Below are 19,097 nucleotides of genomic sequence, written 5' to 3' on the forward strand. Positions count from 1 at the left end.
GTGGGAAATAAAGACAGAAGAAATATAATTAAATTTCCTACTATTTCCAGTCTATTGACAGGTCCTTGAAACAGGCAGAGTGACATTCCTTTAGGGACTCAGCTCCCTCCATGTTAATACTTTGCTAAGGGCAAAAGGTAATCTTAACCCAACCCACAGGACCCTGGAAGTCTACATTACATATAAAAATTCCTTTGGAAACTTTCTTTATCTCTGTTCCCCAAGATACATGTTGGCAATCATCCTCCAAGCATATGACCCACTGATATACATCTGAAGTATCTCATGACTTGAGGGTTTACTAAGCAATAATAAATACCTTTCCCAACAATAGCTAGCCTCCTCAGGATCCTGGAAACCTTGTTTCTGAAGTACGTGGGAGGCCTATGCTATCCGTAACCCCCTCCCAACTTGAAAGTATACAATGGGCCACTCTCATGATCCCAATACAGCTCTTTCTGCCCTCAGATCCTATCCCTTTGTTTTAATAAAATCATCTTTACATTTTTTAAAAAATTTATTTATCCATGAGAGAGGCAGAGACATAGGCAGAAGGAGAAGCAGGCTCCCCACACAGAGCCCAATGCAGGACTCAATCCCAGGACCCAGGGATCCCAGGGATTCCAAGGATCACTCCGTGAGCTGAAGGCAGATGCTCAACCACTGAGCCACTCAGGCATCCCAATAAAATCATCTTTTTGCACCAAAGATGTCTCAAGAATTCTTTCTTGACCATCGGCTTTGAACCCTAACATCTTTCCTAATCAGTTCTTAAATCCAAACTCTCTTCTATATGAATAACAAGTATGTTGCACACACCACAACACCGATCTCTCTATTTGCCTCACTCTGTGCTTATCTCAATATGTGGAACTCAGGCTTAAGGAGCAAGGGACACATTCTTTCAGGGAAGAGAATAGTTTGACTTAATTTACTAATAATAAGCAGTGCATTAGTCATAATTCACTAGGGTAGAATTCTGTCTAAGAGCTGTCTGAGATGTCAAGTGAGAAGACCTATTTTCTAGCTAAGAGTTGGCCTGTTGCCAAATGTAAATTTTTAGTTTTTCTTCTCTGGAATGGGAATGTTCCTATGCTCTTGCCTCAGAGAATCATAGGACATGGGATTCAATGAATGTTGTGTAAGCATGGGAGTGTTCTATAAACAGAGGTGGATTTTCTTTTTCTTTTTCTTTTTCTTTTTCTTTTTCTTTTTCTTTTCTTTTCTTTTTTTTTTTTTTTTTTTGAGGCATTTTTCCAACCATGTGCCTTGGATTAGTAGTTTGAGATATTTTAGTCATTGGAGATTTACAGTTCTCATCCTTTAAAATGGCCATTTCTGTTAAGGCTCAAATAATCTTATATAGACAAAGACATTCATGCCTCCAAGGAATTGTTTTCTTTTAACCTTGGTTTAGGAAGGGCTGTCATCAAAGCAAGTTCTTATCAGTTAGGCAATGAGAGCCCATCTATAAAAGGACGGGATTTTTGATTAAAATATAAGAAATGGCCATCCATCAAAGTCCAGCCCACAGGCTTAATAATCCCCAAATCTAGCCCAGTGTCAGATATAAAATAGGCATTTGAATAGTCTTAAGCAGTAAGCTAAATAAAAAGATGATCAATCATGGATTCTATCATTGGGAAGCTCTAAGTGCAGTCAGGACAACTAGCACATGGAAACGTACGATGTATAATGGCTATTGTAATATTGGTATAAATCTATATGATGTGATATAGTAAGAGAAATGTGACAAATGTTATGGCAACAGAAAAGAATAACAGATTGGCTTTGCCTGCTGTACTTAGACTAGTGTTCATCAAAGATCATGGTCATTCCTTGTACCAGCAGTGGGTCACCTAATGACCTCAAAACACTGAATGCAGCTTTCCCACCTACCTCATACTCTTGCTCTCCAGACAGGATAAGAAAAGAACAAATACTAGTCAAGAGTCTGCATAGAAACATTTGGAATAGTAAGTTTATAAGGAAATGTTTTTCTTATACGTCGGAAAAAAAATGTAAGTCCCAGATCAGCTACCAAGTCTGTCCTTGAGGATGTACATGTTCTCAGCAAGTTATTCCTATTACTTAAAAAAAAAATCCCATTGGGACAACAACACTCCTTCCAGTTTATCAATTCTGATCAGTGTGCTTAACTGTCCATTGATTTGCTGACAGCCTGTAATAAAAATTTTTAAATCCACCACATGGCTTGAAAGGGAAAAAATGTCTACATTATCTTTTTCAGTCTCAAAGGGAATACATTTTAAAAGTATAAACTTTAGACACCAATAAGCTTTACAAGGTCATAGTCTGGCTGCTTATGCAGTGTGTCATGAGCTTAATTAATGAGAACCCACCCACAAAAATCTTTATGACTAAAATTTTAAAAAACGAAATAATTGCCAATGACAATTCATTTTCAGTTCTTTTTTCTTAAAGTTTTTATTCAAATTTCAGTTAGTTACCATACAGTGTAATATTAGTTTCAGGTGAGGTGTACAATAACATTATATTCAACACTTCCATAAAACCCCTGGTGCTCTTCACAGCAAGTGCCCTTCTTAATCCCCATTACCTATTTAACCCATCCCTCCACCCAACCCTTGCCCTTCTGGTAACCAGTTTATTCTCCATAGTTAAGAGTCTGTTTTTGGTTTTTCTCTCTCTCTTTTCCCTTTGGCTTATTTGTTTTGTTTGCTAAATTCCACATGTGAGTGAAATCATATGGTATTTTTCTTTCTCTGACTCTTCACTTAGCATAATACTCTATAGCTCCACCCATGTCGTTGCAAATGACATTTAATTCATTCTCCTAGCTTATAGCAGCACAGTTCTCTGACATAATTCTTTGTCTACCTTCTACAATTTGTGAACTCAGGGGTGCTTTTGTTCCAGTTATAATTGTGTCTCATATAATCTATCATGAGTCTCAGCCTCATTTCTAACCTGGGCTCTAGGATCATACCCATTGTTTTGCCAGTTTTTGTTACTGACTAGATTTGTGAATTCTAGGGTTAAATTCTGGTGCTAAACATCGGTTTTTGGGGAATCTAAGCCTTTAATACTTCTATCATATAGTTCATTTACTCCCTACTCCCTCCTGCCAACATGTTACAGTGCATTGCTAGTGTAGCATTTAACATTTTATATTTTAGTCTAATTTAACAAGATGTAGCAAGATGGAAGGTTTCCTCCAGCCAGTTTATACTGTTATACTCATCAGCTCTAAAACCAAATTATAATTTTCTTTCTTTGTTTGGACTGTTCTTTTTTCTTGAATGCTTTTTACTCTGGGTAGCCGAGTATCTCCACCACTTACTCAAGAAATATTTGTTGGTTTACACCTGTGTTCAATGCATTAATTCATTCAATGAAATATATATTTAACATTTATTATGTGTTAGGCACAAGAATACAGCAGTTAACCAAACACAGTCCTTCCTCTTAAAAAAATGTACATCCAGAGAAGAGAGATAATTAAAATCAAGTTTATAATGTGTTGTATGTTAATAAATGCTATAGAGAAAAATCTAACAGGATAACTAGGGGGAAAAAAGGAGAGTGCTATTTTAGATAGAAAGGTGAAACTTCTTGATAAGGGTAAATTGACAGACATGAATGAAACAGAAGATAAGCATATACAAATTCAAGGGAGAAGTTTCCAAGCAAGGAAAAAAAAAAAAAAACTGGATAGGTCCTGAGATAGGATTGGTCACTGTACTTGAGAACAAGAAGGAAGGAAATATTAAGGAGTGAGAAAAAGGGCTGTTCTTTGGGGAACCAGCTATTGGACCCTAAAGTGTTATGTGGTGAAATAGCTCTTTCCCACTCCACACCACGACCTAGGAAGGACTAGTAGATATCTGTTCACTAAAAAAAGAAAAGGAAGGAAGGAAGGAAGGAAGGAAGGAAGGAAGGAAGGAAGGCAAGAAGGAAGGAGGGGAAAGGGAAGAGGAAAAAAAGGAAAAAAAAGGAAGAGAGGAAGGAAAGAAAAAGGAAGGAAGGAGGGAAGAAGGGAAGAAAGGAAGGCAGGCTAACAGGAAGGAAGGAAGGAAGGAAGGAGGGGAGGGAGGGAGGGAGGGAAGGAGGGAGGGAGGGAGCGAGGGAGGAAGGGAGAAAATATTAGTTGTTCTTATATAGAAATGATAACTCAAATGAACCTGAAATTCTTGAGTCATAATCTTTACCTGCCCCCCCCCTTTAAACTTCTTCACATTGTGCATGGCTTCTGGCATTTAGTGCTTTTATGATTTAATACTTATCCTTTAGACTATAGAATTTAACCAGAATATATGTAAGTTAATATCTGCTGGCACATAATGAACCTCTTAATACATGGACTATTTATTTATATTATTAATTTGATAACTGTATCTTCTTTTCACTTTTCTTCCCTTCTGAAATTTTTATTGTATTGATAAGTGTTATTTTCATTAGATTCATCTACCATATCACTTTTTAATTTTTTATGGAGGTGAAATATACATAACATAAAATTAGCAATTTTGAGGTGAACAATTCAATGGCATTTAGTATATTCACGATATTGTGAAACTGTCACCTCCGTCTAGTTCCAAAATATTTTCATCACTCCAAAGGAAACCTCATATCCATTAAGTAACTATTCCCCACTTCCCCATTTCCCAGTCCCTAGCAACCACCAATCTTTCTTTCTCTATGGATTTACCTATTCTAAATATTTCATATAAATGAAATCATACAATATGTGATCTTTGGTGTCTGGTTTCTTTCGTTTAGCATAATGTTCTTGAAGTTCATCCACGTTGTAACATGTATAGTACTTCATTTCTTTCTTATGGCTGGATAATACTTCATTGTATGTATAGAACATAGTTTCTCTGACCATTTATCACTTGATGAGCTATTGGATTGTTTTCATCTTTTGATTATTGTAAATAGTGTTGCTATGAACATTCAGATACAAGTATTTGTTTGAGCACCTTTTAAAAATTCTTTTGGGTAGAAACCTAAGAGTAGAATTGCTGGGTTACATGATAATTCTATATTTAACTTTTTGAGGAGCTGACAAAATATTTTCCTCAGTGGCTACACCATTTTACACTCCCACCAGCAATGTATAGGTGTTCCAATTTTGCCACATTCTTAGGAATGCTTTAGTTTCCATTTTAAAAGATCATTATTGTTATAGCAATCCAAGTGAGTATGAGATAGTATCTCATGGTGTTTTTGATTTGCTTTTCCTTAGAAGATAATGATGTTGAGTACCTTTTCATGTACTTATTGGCCATTTGTACTTCTTTTTTTAGAGAAATGTCTATTGAATTCTCTTGCCCATTTTTAAATTAGCTTGTTTGTCTTTTTCTTGTTGAATTCTAAATGTTCCTTATATATGCTTATAGCCCATTATCAGATACATAATTTGCAATTATTTTCTCCCATTCTATACATACTTTTTACTTTTGTGATGGTATCTCTGATATATGAAAGTTTCAATTTTGATGAAGTCTTATCTAATTTTTCTTTTGTTACTAATATTTTTGATTGTACATCTGAAAAATTCATTTCCAAATCCAAAGTCATGAAGATTTACTCCTGTTTTCTTTTAGGCATTTCTGGCTTTAGTCCTTAAATTTGTGTCAGTGATCTATTTAGATTTCATATTTTTACATGTTGCGAATTAGGGGAAAACTATTTTTTTTTGTACATGGATATGCAGTTATCCCAGTGCTAATTTGTTAAGGAGACTAATCTTTCCCTATTGAATGGTCTTGACACCTAGTTGAAAATCAAATGATCATAGATGTATGGTTTTATTTATGGACTCTATTTCCATTCCATAGTCCAGTATGTTTATCCTTATACGAGTACCACCCTCTTTTGTCTTTTTTTTAATTTTGCTTTTTAGTAAGTTTTGATATTAGGAAGTAAAGTTTGTTTTCCTTTTTCAATACGATTTTGGCTATTCAGGCACCCCTGCATTTCTATATGAATCTCAAGGATTGGCTTTTCCATTTCTGTAGAAAGGGGCATTGGAATTTTGATATGAGTTGCATTGAGTCTGTAGATTTCTTTGGGGTAGTATTGCCATCTTAACAATGTAAAGTCTTGGGATCCCTGGGTGGCTCAGTGGTTTAGCGCCTGCCTTTGGCCCAGGGCGTGAATCCTGGACTCCCGGGATCGAGTCCTGCGTCGGGCTCCCGGCATAGAGCCTGCTTATTCCTCTGCCTGTGTCTCTGCCTCTCTCTCTCTCTCTCTCTCTCTCCTCTATGTCTATCATAAATAAATAAATAAATAAGTCTTAAAAAAATGTAAAGTCTTCTAATTCATGAACATGGGATTAAAGTATACAAATATTTTTACCTTCTCAGTTAAGCTTATTCACAGATTTTTTTTTCTCTTTAAATGCTATTTTTTAAAGATTTTATTTATTTATTTGAGGGAGAATAAGAGCAAGAGAGATCACAGAGAGAGAGGGAGAAGCAGACTCTCCATTGAGCAGAGAACCTGATATGGGGCTCAATCCCAGGACCCTGAGATCATAACCTGAGCCAAAGGCAGATGCTGAACTGACTGAGCCACCCAGGCACCGCTTGAATGCTATTTTTTAAAAAAAGATCTATGTATTTATTTGATAGACAGAGCACACACACACACACACACACACACACGCACATGAGTGGGGAGAAGGGCAGAGGGAAAATTTCAAGCAGACTCCTTGCTGAGCACAGAGCCCAAAGCAGGACTGAATCCCATGACCCTGAGATCATGACCTGAACCAAAATCAAGAGTCAGATGCTTATCTGACTGAGACACCCCTAGTGCCCATGAATGCTATTTTATTTTATTTTATTTTATTTTATTTTATTTTATTTTATTTTATTTTATTATTTTATTTTATTTTTTAATAATAAATTTAATTTTTATTGGTGTTCAATTTGCCAACATTCAGAATAACACCCAGTGGTCATCCCATCAAGTGCCCCCCTCAGTGCCTGTCACCCATTCACACCTACCCCCCGCCCTCCTCCCCTTCCACCACCCCTAGTTCATTTCCCAGAGTTAGGGGTCTTCATGTTCTGTCTCCCTTTCTGATATTTCCTACCCATTTCTTCTCCCTTCCCTTCTATTCCCTTTCACTATTATTTATATTCCCCAAATGAATGAGAACATACACTATTTGTCCTTCTCCGATTGACTTATTTCACTCAGCATAATACCCTCCAGTTCCATCCATGTTGAAGCAAATGGTGGGTATTTGTCGTTTCTAATGGCTGAGTAATATTCCATTGTATATGCAGACCACAGCTTCTTTATCCACTCATCTTTCGATGGACACCGAGGCTCCTTCCACAGTTTGGCTATTGTGGACATTGCTGCTAGAAACATCGGGGTGCAGGTGTCCCGGCGTTTCATTGCATCTGTATCTTTGGGTCGTAGGGCAGGTATATTTTTAACTGTTTGAGGAACCTCCACACAGTTTTCCAGAGTGGCTGCACCAGTTCACATTCCCACCAACAGTGCAAGAGGGTTCCCTTTTCTCCGCATCCTCTCCAACATTTGTGGCTTCCTGCCTTGTTAATTTTCCCCATTCTCACTGGTGTGAGGTGGTATCTCATTGTGGTTTTGATTTGTATTTCCCTGATGGCAAGTGATGCAGAGCATTTTCTCATATGCTTGTTGGCCATGTCTATGTCTTCGTCTGTGAGATCTCTCTTCATGTCTTTTGTCCATTTCATGATTGGATTGTTTGTTTCTTTGGTGTTGAGTTTAATAGGTTCTTTATAGATTTTGGAAACTAGCCCTTTATCTGATACGTCATTTGCAAATGTCTTCTCCCATTCTGTAGGTTGTCTTTGAGTTTTGTTGACTGTATCCTTTGCTGTGCAAAAGCTTCTTATCTTGATGAAGTCCCAATAGTTCATGAATGCTATTTTAAATGAATTTTTTCCTCTTTCCTTTTAAGATTATTTTATTATTGATGTATAGACACATAACTTAATTGTGTGTGTTAATCTTGTATCCTGTAACTTTGCTGGATTTGTTCATTAGTTCTAGTAGCTTTCTTCTGGATTCTTGAGGATTTTATATATATATCTATATCTATCTATCTATCTATCTATCTATCTATCTATCATCTATCTATCTATCATCTATCTATCTATCTATAGACCTGTGTCATCTTTGAATAGAGAAAGTTTTGCTTCTTTCTTTCCATTTTGTATTCTTTTTTGGTTTGCTCTAATATTTCTGATAAAATATTGAATGGCGGTGGTAAGAAAGTGCATCCTGGCCTTGTCCTGACCTTAGGAAGAAAATTTTAGTATTTCACAATTGACTATGATGGTAAATGAGTTTTTAATAAAAGCCCTTTGTAATGTTCAAGTTACAATTTATTTATAATTTCTGAGTGTTTTAATCATGAAAGGATGCTGAATTTTGTCAAATGCTTTTTGAGCCAGTAGAGATGATTATGTGAATTTTTCTTTTGTTCAATGATGTGATATGGTATTACACTGATTGATTTGCTTATGTTGAGCCACCTTGCTTGCATCCTTAGTATAAATCTGTACTTTAAAGGATTTGGGTCTTTAGGGTTTTTTTGTTTTTGTTTTGTTTTCTTGTGGAGGAGTCTGTTTGGCTGGTACCAGGGTACTTCAGGTTTTACAGAATGAGTCAGCTAGTGTTTCCCCTTTGATTTTTTTGGAAAGGATTAATAAGATTAATAAATATTATTATTTAATATTTAAGATTAATAAAGGATTAATATTAATTCCTCCTTAAAAGTTTGGGAGAATTCACCAGTGAAGCCATGTGGCCCTGGACTTTTCTCTTTTGGGAGATTTTGATTACTAATTTAATCTTTTTTACTTGGAATAGATCTGTTGAGATTTTCTATTTTGTCTTGGTCATTTGGGGTAATTTGTGTGCCCCTAGGAATTTGTTTATTTCATACAGATTATCAAATTTGTTGGTATGCAATAATTCACAACAAAATTTCTTATAATCCTATTTCTGTAAGGTTAATAGTAATGTCTCCACCTTTATTTCTGATTTTAGTTATTTGTGTCTTTTTTGTTTTTAATCTTTATAGATTCAGGTTTTTCAATTTTGATGATGTTTTCAAAGAATCAAACTGATTTCATCAATTCTCTCTGATGGTTTTCTATTTTGTAATTTTCTGGTCTAATTTTTATTTCCTTCCTTTATGCTAGGTTTGGGTTTAGTTTACTTTTCTCCCAGTTCTTTAAGTGCAAAATTAGTTAATGATTTGAGAACTTTCTTCTTTTTTAATATAGGCATTTAAGCTATAAATTTCCCTCTGAGTACTGCCTTCACTGCATTACATAGTTTTGTTTTTCATTTGTTTCAAAGTATTTCCAATTTCACTTGTGATTTCTTCTTTGACCTTTCGGTAGTTTAAAATGTGTTGTTTAATTTCCACATATTGGTGAATTTTATAGTTTTATTTCTGTTATTGATTTCCAACTTCATTCTTTTGTGTTCAGAGAAGATACTTTCTATGATTTTAATCTTTTTAACCATGGAGCTTATTGTTTGTTTGTTTCATATTTTATGATCTATCCTGGAGATTGGTTCATGTGAACTTGAAAATAATATGTATTCTGCTGTTTTGAGTGGAATAATCTATATATCTGTTAGATCTAATCAGTTTACAGTGTTACTCAAGTCCTGTATTTCTTATGGATCTTCTGTTTAGATTTCACATCCATTATCAAAAGTGGGATATTGAAGTCTCTATTATTGTCGAATTATCTATCATTCCCCTTAATGCTGTCAGTGTTTGTTGTCAATTTTGGAACTCTTTAGTTTGCTAGATATATGTTTAAAATTGTTATATATTTTTTAATGAATTGACTTTTATCAATACATAATTCTCTCCTTTGTCTCCTTAATATATTAATGATAGTTGTTTTAAATTCTCATTCTAATTCCAGTATCCCTACCATATTTGAGACTGGTTTTGATGTTTCTTCTGTCTTTTCAAACTGTGCTTCTTACTTTTTATTGTGCTTTACAGTTTTTATTCTTTTTATTCTTTTTATTCTTGATAGCCAGACATCATGCACTGGGTAAAATGAAATGCAGTAAGCAAACATTTAATAATGTTAGTAATGTGAGGTAGTGTTCCGTAGTCCTATGAGTAGGTCATAGTCATTTAGAGAAACTGTGAATCTATACTATGAACTTCATGCTTCTCAGTTTTTGTTTTGTTTTGTTTCCCACTGTAGGTGGTGGAACAAAATAGCTAGAGTGGCTGGAGTTGAGCATTTCCCTTTCTCCAGAGCAGCTAGGCTCTGATAAAAGCTAAATAGTATAGGCTCTGGTGAAATATTCACTCTTGAGGGCAGTCTTTTTAAGAATAGAATACTTGGGCATATTTCTAAATGATTCCTTCTCCCTCCTGCTGGAAGCACAAGGGGATTTTTCTCTAATAATCCTTGTGAGAACCTGGTTGAGCTCTTAGTGGTAAAGCTCACAAAAGTGTAAGTCTTCTTATGACTTATGTCCCCCTGGAGTTTTTAATTTAGATTTGTCCATTCTGAATCTCTTACAATAAATTACAGTTCAGGTTTTTCTGCCCCAGTACTGGTTCTTCCAGAGGTTTCTTCTCCAATAAGTTTTGAAACTCTGTATTCACCTATGTCTCCAACTTTAGAGGCAATGGTTTGTCCTGTGACTTCACTCCTCTGATGGATCTTAGAAGGACTGTTGATTTTTCAATTTATTCAGCTTTTATTTTTTTAAAGACAGTGGCATCTTCCAAGCACCTTACATGCTAGACCAGAAACCAGGAGTCCTTTTTCATCTTTGGTCACAGTCTTTGACTTAAAGACTATTTTGGTCAAAGTTAGTATAACCACTCTAGTTCATTTTTGGTTACTATTTGCATGGAATATCATTTTCCATCCTTTTACTCTCAACCACGTTTCTGTCTTTTGATCTAACATGAGTCTCTTAGACAGTATATGGTTGAATCATAGTTTTTAAACCAATTCTGCCAATTTTTAACTTTTGTTTGAAGAACTTATTCCATTTGCTTCTAAAGTATTTCTTTTGATAAGGAAGGACATACTCCTGCTCTTTTGCTATATATTTTCTGTCTTATAGCTTTTTTTGTTCTTCATTTTTTCCATTACTGTATGCTTCTGTGTTTTACTGATTATTTTATAGTGCACCATTTTGATTTATTTCTCATTATTAATGTATATTTTTAGATATATTCATAGTCATTATCATGATAATTATAAATAACATCTTAAATTTATAAAATCCATATTGAATTTGTATTAACTAAGCTTTAATAGCATGCAAAACCTCTGCTCTTATACAGCTTTATTATTTCTCTTTTTATGTTATTGTCACAAATTACATCTTTATATGTTGTATGCCCGTTAATATAGATATATAATTGTTTTATGTATTTGTGTTTTATCCCTTAGGAAAAAAGTTACAAATAAAAGATTCAACAACCCGGGCTTTTACTTTTACCTCTATAGTTAATTTCATGAGTGCTTTGTTTTGTATGTCTTCCAATTGCTATCTTGTGGCATTTCATCTCAGCTTGCAAATTCCCTTCAGCGTTTCTCATAAGATAGGCCTGCTGGTGACAAACTCCTTCAACTTTTGTTCATCTGGGAATGTCTTAATTTCTCCTTCACTTATGAAGCAAGGAGAGTTTTGCCGGATATGGACTTCTTGATTGACAATGTTTTTACTTAGCACTTTAAAAATACCAACCCTCTCCCTTCTGGCCTCTATGATGTCTAGAATATTGCTGTTAATTTTATCGAGGATCACTTTTACATATTTATCACTCCTCTTTTGCTGTTTTCAAGTTTGCTCTTTGTCTTTAGCTTTCAGCAATTTAATGATAAATGTGTTTGTGTGTGGATCTCTGAATTTATCCTTCTTAGAATTCACTGAGTTTCTTGAATGTGAAGATTCATGAAGTTTTGTCCATATTGGGAAGTTTTATTTCTTAAATATTCTTTTTGCCCCTTTTCTCTCTCCACTCATTCAGGACACGTGTAGTTCATATTTTGGTAGATTTATGGAATCCCAAAGGTCCCATTTTTTCCCATTCTTTTCTCTTTTTACTGCAGATTAGACACCTTCAGTTGAATATAGTTTCTATATTCAAGTTTACTGGTTCTTTCTTCTTCTTTTTTTTTTTTTTTCTTCTGATTCTTTCTTTAGTCCACTGAAATCTGCTATTAAAATGTGATGAGTTTTTATTTCAGTTATCCTTTTAAGATCCAACATTTCTGTTTGGGTCCTTTTTATAAATGTTACATTTTATTGGCATTCTTTATTTGCTTCATACACTGGTCTTCTGGTTTCCTTTAGTTCTCTGAGCAGATTTAAGATAGTTGATTTAAAGGATCTAATAAATGCAGTGTCCTGACTTCCTCAGGGGTAATTTCTGTTTATTTCTGTGATTAGGCCCATTTTCATGTTTAAAAAAATATATGCTTTCTATTTTGTTGTTGTTGAAAATTGGACATTTTGCATATGATAATGTAGTAATTCTGAAAATCATATTTTCCCCCCTCCTCAGGGGTTGTTTTTGTTGTTTGCTGTGATTGTAGCTCTTTGTTGTTTGGTAATTTTTCTAAACTGGTTTTGTCAGGTCTTTGTTCTTTGCCATGAATGGTCCCTGAGATCTCTCTTCCTTTAGCTTACACTCAGCTAGTGTTTAGGGAGGGAGATAAATAACTTCCCAGTTCTTCACACATTGGCACTGAGCTATAGCACTCTTCCACTTGGCCAGGCAGTTTACAAACTTTGTCTTAATCTTCCCTTCTTTTTTGCCCTGAGGCTAAGGATCAGGATCATCAGCAGAGAAGGCTTGGGGTCTTCTCAGGATTTTTTTAAGCACACATCCTGCCATGGGCATGCATGTGGCTTTCATGTCTTTTTTTTTTTTTTTTTCTTTTTTTCTTTTTTTACCAAAGGGAAGGGATTTTAACATGTCAAGTTTTGTACATATTAGTAATATACCTTAAGGAGGTGAAACCAACTATTCAATATAACCCATTAGGCCCTAAAAATAAAATTAAAGTACTTTAATAAAACTTAAAGTATTTTCTAAAAGAAAATAATTCAGGGGACCCCTGGGTGGCTCAGCAGTTTAGCACCTGCCTTCTGCCCAGGGTGTGATCCTGGAGTCCCGGAATCGAGTCCCACGTTGGGCTCCCTGCTTCTCCCTCTGCCTGTGTCTCTGCCTCTCTCTCTCTCTGTGTGTGTCTCTCATGAATAAATATATTAAATCTTTAAAAAATAATAATTCAGTCTGTGACCATGCTTATTTATTCAGAGTACCAGCAATTTCAGTTAAGTGTTTCATTTTTCCTGCTAATATGATGTGGCACAGGGAATATACACATTTTCATGTTATCACAACAGTGTCAATATCTCAGGCTAATAATATTGTGAATACAATTTATAACAAACACAAAATCAAAAATCTTAAAATTTGTATTATTAAAGTGAGCCCATCTTGTGTTTATAAAATGTAAAACTCCTTAACATTTATAAGTACATAGATGAAACACTAAGGGAAGTTGGGTGTTTTTATTTTACTGTTTATAGATGTTAGATTGTTCAGATTTCTATGTTCCCACCATATCTAATGACCCTTTTTTTTCATTAGATTGGTCTTCAACAGCCCTGTTTGTTGTTACAATTGATGATTTTGGCTATTCACTGTATAATTAACATTTACAGTTTAGCTTTACTCCCCATATTTATATTGCATGTGAATCTCTAAATGCCCCAATGTACATGAACCTTTCCAAATGCCCTCATTTCCCAAAGATTCCACCCCAGTTCTTCTAGGCATCAGACACTATTGCTTGCCTCAATTATAATTTTTTTTCCCCAGTATGGATGGCGTGTTTGACTTACAATGTTTTAGAGGACTGTTTTCTGCTTTTCTGCCAGGGATCATGTCTATAACTTGAGAAGAAAAAACAAAACAAAACATGCATTTGCCTCAGCTCTCCAGGCAGCCCCCTTCAAGCAATCTTTGAGGTAGTTAGAACAAACACTTTTTTTTTTTAATAAATAATGTCTATCCTCCTCCCTCTGCTGCCTCAGGAAGAGGGGGACCAGAGATACACACTGGAAATGTGGGCAATAGCATCAGGACAACCGCTGAACAGGGGTGGGGGTAGGGCACAGGCAAATTAAAATGTTTTCCTACCATTTTAAGTTGCCTTTTCTTCATTCAGCATTTACTTGGTTACATTAAACCTTTGTGTAACAATTTTTCCTGAGTTCTGATAAAGTTGATAGTGATCATTTTTGTTTGATTTTTCCATGTTTCTGTGAAACCACAAGCCCCTAGAGTTACCTAACTTACAATTTTAGCTGGTGTTTGTTTTTAACACATCAGTTTTTGATCTTCATATTAATCTCTCTTTTTTCTTTTTTACTTTTTTCCTGAGTTCTATATTTTCTCAAGCTAAGTAATGACTTTTTTAAAAAAATTTACTTTCAATCTTGTATTTACTCCTTTCAATAGTTTTTCATTCAATGATGATGTAGTTCATCTTCAAACTTTCTCATTCTCAGATTTCCCCCTTTTGCTAGATATAATGACTTTATGGAATCCACACGAGACCACACATTAGTTTTTTCTTAAAGCCTCCTCCTATGTTTGTGCCATGTATAAGACCAGTCCATATTTTTGAACAAGTCAATTTTTCTTACTGCAAATCCATTCTCATTATACTTAGTAATTTTTTTTTTCCAAGAGAGCATTGTTACATTTCTCTTTTAGTCTCTATTTTTTTTCAGTTTTAAGCACTGGTTTCTTCAAAACTTTCTTATTAGAAAAATGGAAGATTTTGCATGAGTCCAACACCAAAAGCCAATTTATAATGAGAGTCTATATATCCTGAGCTATTTTAATGCTACCCATAATGTCTCTTGGTTTTCCTGTTTTAGTTCAGCAGTTTCTAAGATACTAGATATAGTTTATGACAATCATTGGAATATTGGATTATATATAATTAATCTATATATAATTATATTGTATATAATATAATGGATTATATTTCTTTAATCAGTAAGCAATTAAAGACAGAGAGACCAAGAAAAAAGTGTGCATGTGAGTATATTCTTATTTATCACTATTATTCTATATCCATACCAGAAAAATTTCTGTACTCTGAAGCATAAGGAATTACTGGAGTGTAGATAAAAGAAGCATTTCTAGAAGCACTGCAATTTTTTGAGCGAATGTAGGAAAAGGTAAAAAGGACTTTGGTATACCCAAAAAGGAGAAGGTAGAGTTTATAGAAATATGGATATTTTGGAATCACCTGGATTCAAGAGCTATTTATTCCATTTTACTTTCTCCAAATAGAAAACATGCAAGTCCCTCTTTAAAAATAGTTAAATGAGGGATGCCTGGGTGGCTCAGCGGTTTAGTGCCTGCCTTTGGCCCAGGGCAAGATCCTGGAGTCCTAGGATTGAGTCCCACATCAGGTTACCTGCATGGAGCCTGCTCCTTCCTCTGCTTGTGTCTCTGCCTCTCTCTCTCTCATGTGTATCTCATGAATGGATAAATAAAATCTTTTAAAAAATAGTTAAATAAATAACAATTTAAAAGGAATTCCACACAAAACGGAGATTTGGCATATCCCTTTATAAGCTGTTTCTTAATGTTTAGAGATAAGAAATTTCTCCCAAAGTCTAAGTATTACTCTCTTATGCTACTCTTATACACTCACATACACAGATTAAAAAATATATTACCCAGCATTTACCCTTTCTGCATGCTCTGAATCAGTGGAAGATTTGAACGTTCCTATCAGTAAGTCAAGGGAATTAATGTAAAATCCTGGGGCTATCATGACAATGTTGTAATTGTCCCTCGTGACTTTTAGATTTGTGTCAGAAGGCACAAGATGAACTAAAATTCCAATTAAAATAAAGTGTAATAAAGTTCTGTACAAAAGGCTGACTTCATTAAATGCCAGCATTAAATATGTATTTCTTTTAAGAACAAGGCTTTTGGACTTTATGAAGAGAACTTTTTTTTTTTAATTACTGAATAAACAAGGCAATTTTAGGCATGGAATAGATTTAACTCATTCCAAACCCGAATCCTGAGAATTTCTTAACTTGCTCAGCTATTATAACAAGTCCCTTTAGCAAAGTTCTAATTTTATTTCTCAGACACCTGATTTAAATATTGTTTAGAACAGTAGTTCCAAACTTCGTTGTACATTATTATCACCTGGGGAGATTTTATAACTCCTGATGCCCTGACTGCACCTCACACAAGTATCTACAAGTGGGAGCAAGTCATCAGAAATAGTTAAGGATTCCCAGGTGAATATGATGTACAGCAAAGTTTGAGAAACACTGTTTCAGAATTCTCACACATTTGTGTAGATAGGAATCACCTCACATGTTATCATTAGATTTCTCATTCCCTCTTTCAAAATAGTCTGATTTAGTGGATCTGGTGTGGAGCCTTCCAGGTGATTTGGATACAAGTGATCCAAGAACACAACAAAGAAATGCTGGTATAGAACAAAGAGATACTGAAAAAGTAGTCGTTGGAACCATAGCAACAGGATTAACTGTGAGCTTGTTAGAAATGCAAATGAATAGGCCCCATTGCCACCTACCGAATAAGAATCTCTGAACCTGAGGCATATAAATCTGTTTTCTTTCAAGCTTTCCAACTAGTTCTTATGCACACTAGATGTGAGAACCACTGGTCTAGAACTGACAAAACATAGGGGATAAACAAGAGGTTACTGATCAAGACAGCCACTTAAACCCGAGACTAGATTTGTCAGCTATTTGACATTGCTCATCATGGTGTTACATACACTGTAGTAAGCTATGGGGAAAGAATGTTGGAAGACAACCTCTAGGGACACCTGGGCGGCTCAGCGGTTGAGTGTCCACCTGGGTTGAGTGTCTGCCTTTGGCTCAGGGTGTGATCCCAGAATACTGGGATCAAGTCCCACATCAGGCTCCCTGCATGGAGCCTGCTCTTCCCTCTGCCTATGTCTCTGCCTCTCTCTCTCTCTCTCTCTCTCTGTCTCTCATAAATAAAAAAATTAAAAAACAATCTTTACATTTGAATTTATAATAAGTACTCAAAAATTACACTACATAAAACTAGTTGGAGAAAAAGGAGCTTTTTCTAAAAATATAGAATGATTAGTGTTAAGTGTTATTTAGTCATACCATTTGAGATAGAGAAGATAAGACAGAGGAGCAGGGTCATTATATTCTCTACTGTGAATTGGTCCTTTTTTCTCAGATACTTCTCTAAATTTGGATTACCTGTTTTACCAAAGAATGGTAAATTGGAGAAAATTGCTTATTAAGAGTTGTTATAATATAGAAAAGTTTTGTCTCTGAGGAATGATGACAATCCAGATGAAGCCAATTAGAAAAGCAGTACTTAATATAGGGGACGGAACTAGCATCAAAGGCATGTCGCAAAATGAATCTCGTTGTCTAAGCCAACACAAGTTCTGGCAATAAAAGTCTTCCAACAATTGTGATAACTGAAATGTGGTATGAGGCGGGGTCAGTGGTATTTTTGGAGCAGGTCCTAGTCATGAATGACATGATAGAGACAGAAGTTAAGCTCTTATTTTGCTATCGAGACTTAGGTAAGGAATCAAAGGTCTAGCCAAATGAATTGAAATTCCCAGCAGTACTTCTCTCCAGAAGAAGAGAGTATTAGAGATAGAAGCCCACATTAGGAAAGCAAGGAGGGGTTATAAGAAGGTCATGCCTTTCTAGGGATGCAGATGTCAAAGATTAATTCCAAATATTCCCAAAACAAATGAACTAGTAAACAAAACTATTTATGACAAGATTAATTCAAAATCCCATTTGGGTCTTTTGAGCTAAATCTCTGGATTTAATTTCAACACCTGTTTCAGAAAAAAGTATTGAAACAAACTCCAAGATTTCCTTCTGCTATGAATAATTCTGTTTATATTCCACCAAATTCTATTTTTAACAAGAGAAGAGACTCCAAGGGAAATAATTCATAGGGAAATAATTGAGATATAAAGGAAATTATAAATAGAAAATGATGGTTTCAAGAATCTATAGTGATTATCGCTCTGTATTTGGGGAGAGAATCAAAAGTGAGGGCTTTATTAAGTTTTGGATGTACAATTTTTCACAAGGTAAATTCAAAGTTTATTAAAGGGTGTAATAAAGGGTCTGGCTTCTCCCCTTTTTTTTCAGATGTATGACTGCTGCTTTTAAGCCTCATCTTCTTCTTCCCTTTTCCATATCCATATCTACGTAGGATAAGGAGAAAGTTTGCTTGTTTGCCCTCTCGGGCCTGTGGGAAGTTCAAACCTGATAAAAATCCCAGCCCATGCACACACGCTAGCCACTATCAAAGCTGGGTCCACTCCCTCTGCCTTGCTCAAGTCAGCTGAAACCTGTTGGTGCCTCCCTGCTCTCTCCAGGAGTTCCTTCTGTAAGTAAAAAAAAAAAAAAAAAAATTCAGAACCTTTTGTTGTTTAGTGTCATTGGTCTTGTCATACAAACCAGATTTTGTATCTTTTTCTCATGAAATGTACAAAACTTTGGTGCTGTTTGGGTAGGATGTCTAACTGATGACCACCACAAGCAGGGATCTTTCTTTTGCTTTGGTTTGCTAACTGGCTTTACTGCTGGCAGGTGAGCAATAATTTTGAGCTGCTAGCATGCTCTTTGAGCTAGGTTGCTGCCTGCTGGTAAATTTGTGCTTTGAAATGGGCTGTTTTGTGCTGTATTTCCTGAATTCTACAGAGCCTCTGTTATATAGTAATTATGAGATTGAAGCCCTCCTTAAAGTGTCCCTGAGTTGTGTGTCTCAGCTGAATGATTGTGTATTTTGGTTCCAGCATAAGTAGTAACAAATGCTAGCCCAAGAAGAATGACTTTCACCCTATGACCCTCAGTTTTATGTCTCAACCCAGCATTGGCCTCTGTTGGATAGAGGACTTAGGGGAAAGACTCATATCCTGCACCATATCTAGACCCACTTGCATGGAGGAAAAGTTGTTACTGTGGAGCATGTTGAAGTCTATACTCCTAAAATC

General features: G+C 35.3%; 1 long non-coding RNA gene across 2 annotated transcripts in view; it reads left to right on the forward strand.

Moving 5' to 3' along the window:
• Positions 1-18,476, forward strand: part of LOC112665057 (uncharacterized) — a 135,106-nt gene extending 116,630 nt beyond the window's left edge. For both annotated transcript variants that reach the window (XR_003140190.2, XR_004806167.2), the window contains one exon: positions 18,250-18,476. This is a non-coding gene — a long non-coding RNA (uncharacterized LOC112665057). The remainder of the gene's footprint in view (positions 1-18,249) is intronic.
• The last annotated feature ends 621 nt before the right edge of the window (positions 18,477-19,097 follow it).

Source organism: Canis lupus, chromosome 17 (assembly GCF_003254725.2).
Source record: "Canis lupus dingo isolate Sandy chromosome 17, ASM325472v2, whole genome shotgun sequence".
NCBI lineage: Eukaryota > Metazoa > Chordata > Mammalia > Carnivora > Canidae > Canis > Canis lupus.